This window comes from Arachis hypogaea, chromosome 17 (assembly GCF_003086295.3).
Source record: "Arachis hypogaea cultivar Tifrunner chromosome 17, arahy.Tifrunner.gnm2.J5K5, whole genome shotgun sequence".
NCBI lineage: Eukaryota > Viridiplantae > Streptophyta > Magnoliopsida > Fabales > Fabaceae > Arachis > Arachis hypogaea.
In genome coordinates this window covers 97,219,052-97,224,217 of record NC_092052.1, presented here as the reverse complement: position 1 = coordinate 97,224,217, position 5,166 = coordinate 97,219,052, and positions in this window count along the sequence as shown.

The window sequence follows — 5,166 nt, the reverse complement described above, 5'->3', positions numbered from 1 at the left end:
CGGTGATGCCTCCAGATGATTAGCCATGCAGTGACAGCGCATTGGACTATTTTCACAGAGAGGATGAAAAGTAGCCATTGACAATGGTGATGTCCTTACATAAAGCCAGCCATGGAAAGGAGTAAGATTGATTGGATGAAGACAGCAGGAAAGCAGAAGTTCAGAGGAACGAACGCATCTCCATACACTTATCTGAAATTCTCACCAATGATATACATAAGTATTTCTATCTTTATTTTCTGTCTATTTATTATTTATTTTCGAAAACTCCATAATCAATTATTATCCGTCTGACTGAGATTTACAAGATGACCATAGCTTGCTTCATACCAACAATCTCCGTGGGATCGACCCTTACTCACGTAAGGTTTTATTACTTGGACGACCCAGTGCACTTGCTGGTTAGTTGTATCGAAGTTGTGAATGAAAAACGATTTATTAAGACGTGCGTACAGAGTTTTTGGCGCCGTTGCCTGAGATCACAATTTCGTGCACCAAGTTTTTGGTGCCATTGCCGGGGATTGTTTGAGTTTGGACAACTGACGGTTCATCTTGTTGCTCAGATTAGGTAATTTTCTTTTCAAAAATTTTTCAAAAAAAAAATCTTTCAAAAAATTCTCATCTGTTTTCGAAAATTATTCTAAAACTTTTTAAGAATGAATTCTAGTGTTTCATGAAGCATGTTGAAGCCTGACTGGCTGTAAAGCCATGTCTAAATCCATTTGTACTGGGGCTTCCAACCCAACATTATCAAGAGCAAGCTAGTTATTGCTAATCCACCTGCTGCTGTTCCTGATCCACCTGATTTACATGCTAAAGCTTGACTGGCTATTAAACCATGTCTAACCCTCAGATTGGAGCTTTAGACTAAGAGTGCAAGATTCCTGGAATTCATATTAAAAAAATTTTTGATTCCTTATTTTTTTTTTCAAATAATTTTCGAAAAATCCAAAAAAAAAAATCATAAAATCATAAAAATCAAAAATATTTTGTGTTTCTTATTTGAGTCTTGAGTCAATTTCAAGTTTGGTGTCAACTGCATTTTTTCTAAAAATTCTCTGCATTTTTCGAAAATTCATGCATTCATAGTGTTCTTCATGATCTTCAAGTTGTTCTTGATAAACCTTCTTGATTGATCTTCATATTATATTGTTTTGTGTTGTATGGTGTTTTTCATATGCATTCTTGAATTCTTAGTGTCTAAGCATTAAAGATTTCTAAGTTTGGAGTCTTGCATGTTTTCTTTGCATAAAAAATTTTTCAAAAATAAGTTCTTGGTGTTCATCTTGATCTTCAAAGTGTTCTTGGTGTTCATCTTGACATTCATAGCATTCTTGCATGCATTCATCATTTTGATCTAAAAATTTTCATGCATTGAGTCTTTTTCATGTTTTTCTCTTTCATCATTGAAAATTCAAAAATAAAAAAAAAATATCTTCCCCTTTTTCACTCATAAATTTCGAAAATTTGGATTGACTTTTTCAAAAAATTTTTAAAAAAAAATCTAGTTGTTTTTATGAGTCAAATCAAATTTTCAATTTAAAAATCTTATCTTTTTCAAAATCTCTTTCAAAAATCAAATCTTTTTCATTTTTCTCAGTTATTTTCGAAAATTTTAAAAATATTTTTCAAAAATCTTTTTCTTATCTTTATCACATAATTTTCGAAAATAACATCATCAATTAATGTTTTGATTCAAAAATTTCAAACTTGTTACTTGCTTGTTAAGAAAGATTCAAACTTTAAGTTCTAGAATCATATCTTATGATTTCTTGTGAATCAAGTCATTAATTGTGATTTTAAAAATCAAATCTTTTTCAAAACTAATTTCAATCATATCTTTTCAAAAATATCTTTTTATCTTATCTTTTTCAAAAACATATCTTTTTCAAAAATTTGATTTTAAAATATCTTCTCTAACTTCTTATCTTCTCATCTTCTCAAAATTGATTTTCAAATTTGTTTTAACTACCTAACTAACCCTCTCTCTCTAATTTTCGAAAATATCTCCCTCTTTTTCAAAAATTCTTTTTAATTAACTAATTGTTTCAAAATTCAATTTTAATTTATTTCTTCTTTTAATTTTCGAAAATCACTAACCATTTTTCAAAAATAATTTTCGAAAATTCTCTTTCTCTCTCATCTCCTTCTATTTATTTATTCATCTACTAACACTTCTCTTCATCTCACATCTCTGCTCTCCTCACCCTTGTGTTTCTTTACTTACATTACATTCTTTTCTTCTTCTTTTCTTCTACTCACACAAGGACCTCTATACTGTGGTAAAAAGGATCCCTATTATTATTTTTCTGTTCCCTCTTTTTCATATGAGCAGGAGCAAGGGCAAGAATATTCTTGTTGAAGCAGATCCAGAACCTGAAAGGACTCTGAAAAGAAAACTAAGAGAAGCTAAATTACAACAATCCAGCAAGCACCTTTCAGAAATTTTCGAACAAGAAGAGGAGATGGCAGCTGAAAATAATAATAATGCAAGGAGGATGCTTGGTGACTTTACTGCACCTAATTCCAATTTACATGGAAGAAGCATCTCCATCCCTACCATTGGAGCAAACAACTTTGAGCTGAAACCTCAATTAGTTTCTCTGATGCAGCAGAACTGCAAGTTTCATGGACTTTCATCTGAAGATCCTTTTCAGTTCTTAACTGAATTCTTGCAGATATGTGATACTGTTAAGACTAATGGGGTAGATCCTGAAGTCTACAGGCTCATGCTCTTCCCTTTTGCTGTGAGAGACAGAGCTAGAATATGGTTGGAGTCTCAACCTAAGGATAGCCTGAACTCTTGGGATAAGCTGGTCAAGGCTTTCTTAGCCAAGTTCTTTCCTCCTCAAAAGCTGAGTAAGCTTAAAGTGGATGTTCAAACCTTCAGACAGAAAGAAGATGAATCCCTCTATGAAGCTTGGGAGAGATATAAGCAACTGACCAAAAAGTGTCCTTCTGACATGCTTTCAAAATGGACCATCCTGGATATATTCTATGATGGTCTGTCTGAATTAGCTAAGATGTCATTGGATACTTCTGCAGGTGGATCCATTCACCTAAAGAAAACGCCTGCAGAAGCTCAAGAACTCATTGACATGGTTGCTAATAACCAGTTCATGTACACTTCTGAGAGGAATCCTGTAAGTAATGGGATGCCTCAGAAGAAGGGAGTTCTTAAAATTGATACTCTGAATGCCATATTGGCTTAGAATAAAATATTGACTCATCAAGTCAATATGATTTCTCAGAGTCTGAATGGAATGCAAGCTACATCCAACAGTACTCAAGAGGCATCTTCTGAAAAAGAAGCTTATGATCCTGAGAACTCTACAATAGCAGAGGTAAATTACATGGGTGAACCCTATGGAAACACCTATAACCCCTCATGGAGAAATCACCCAAATCTCTCATGGAAGGATTAACAAAAGCCTCAACAAGGCTTTAATAATGGTGGAAGAAACAGGTTTAGCAATAGCAAGCCTTTTCCATCATCCACTCAGCAACAGACAGAGAACTCTGAACAAAGTACCTCTAATTTAGCAAACTTAGTCTCTGATCTATCTAAGGCCACTCTGAGTTTCATGAATGAAACAAGTTCCTCCATTAGAAATTTGGAGGCACAAGTGGGCCAGCTGAGTAAAAGGATCACTGAAATCCCTCCTAGTACTCTCCCAAGCAATACAGAAGAAAATCCAAAAGGAGAGTGCAAGGCCATTGAATTGACCATCATGGCCGAAACCACAAGAGAGGAGAAGGACGTGAATCCCAAGGAGGAAGACCTCCTGGGACGTCCAGTGATCAATAAGGAGTTTCCCTCTGAGGAACCAAAGGACTCTAGGGCTCATCTAGAGACCATAGAGATTTCATTGAACCTCCTTACGCCCTTCATGAGCTCTGATGAGTATTCTTCTTCTGAAGAGAATGAGGATGTTACTGAAGAGCAAGTTGCCAAGTTCCTTGGTGCAATCATGAAGCTGAATGCCAATTTATTTGGTAAAGAGACTTGGGGAGATGAACCTCCCCTGTTCACTAATGAACTAAATGCATTGGCTCAACTGAGATTGCCTCAGAAGAAACAGGATCCTGGAAAGTTTCTGATACCTTGTACCATAGGCACCATGACCTTTGAGAAGGCTCTATGTGACCTTGGGTCAGGAATAAACCTCATGCCCCTCTCTGTAATGGAGAAACTGGGAATCTTTGAGGTGCAAGCTGCTAGAATCTCATTATAGATGGCAGACAACTCAAGAAAAGAGGCTTATGGACAACTAGAGGACGTGTTAGTAAAGGTTGAAGGCCTTTACATCCCTGCTGATTTCATAATCCTGGATACTGGGAAGGATGAGGATGAATCCATCATTCTTGGAAGACCCTTCCTAGCCACAACAAGAGCTGTGATTAATGTTAACAGAGGTGAACTAGTCCTTCAATTGAATGAGGACTCCCTTGAGTTTAAAACTCAAGGACATCCTTCTGTAAACATGAAAAAGAGGCACAGTAAGCTTCTCTCAAAACAGAGTCAACCAGAGCCCCCACAGTCAAACTCTAAGTTTGGTGTTGGGAGGCCACAACCAAACTCTAAGTTTGGTGTTGGGGAGTCTCAATAATGCTCTGAACATTTGTGAGGCTCCATGAGAGCCCACTGTCAAGCTATTGACATTAAAGAAGCGCTTGTTGGGAGGCAACCCAATTTTTATTTATCTAATTTTATTTTTATTGTTATTTCATGTTTTATTAGGTTCATGATTATGTGGACTCACAAAATAAATATAAAAATTGAAAACGGAATCAAAAATAGCAGAAGAAAAATCACACCCTGGAGGAGGATCTTACTGGCGTTTAAATGCTAGTAAGGAGCATCTGGCTGGCGTTCAACGCCAGAACAGAGCATGGATCTGGCGTTGAACGGCAGACACAAGCAGCATCCTGGCGTTCAGACACCAGAAATGCACAGTGAAGAAGAGCTGGCGCTGAACGCCAGAAACAAGCATCTGTCTGGCGTTCAACGCCAGAAACATGTTGCATCTGGGCGTTGAATGCCCAGAACAAGCATCAATTTGGCGTTTAAACGCCAGAATTGTATGCAAAGGCATTTTACATGCCTAATTGGTACAGGGATGCAATTCCTTGACACCTCAGGATCTGTGGACCCCACAGGATCAA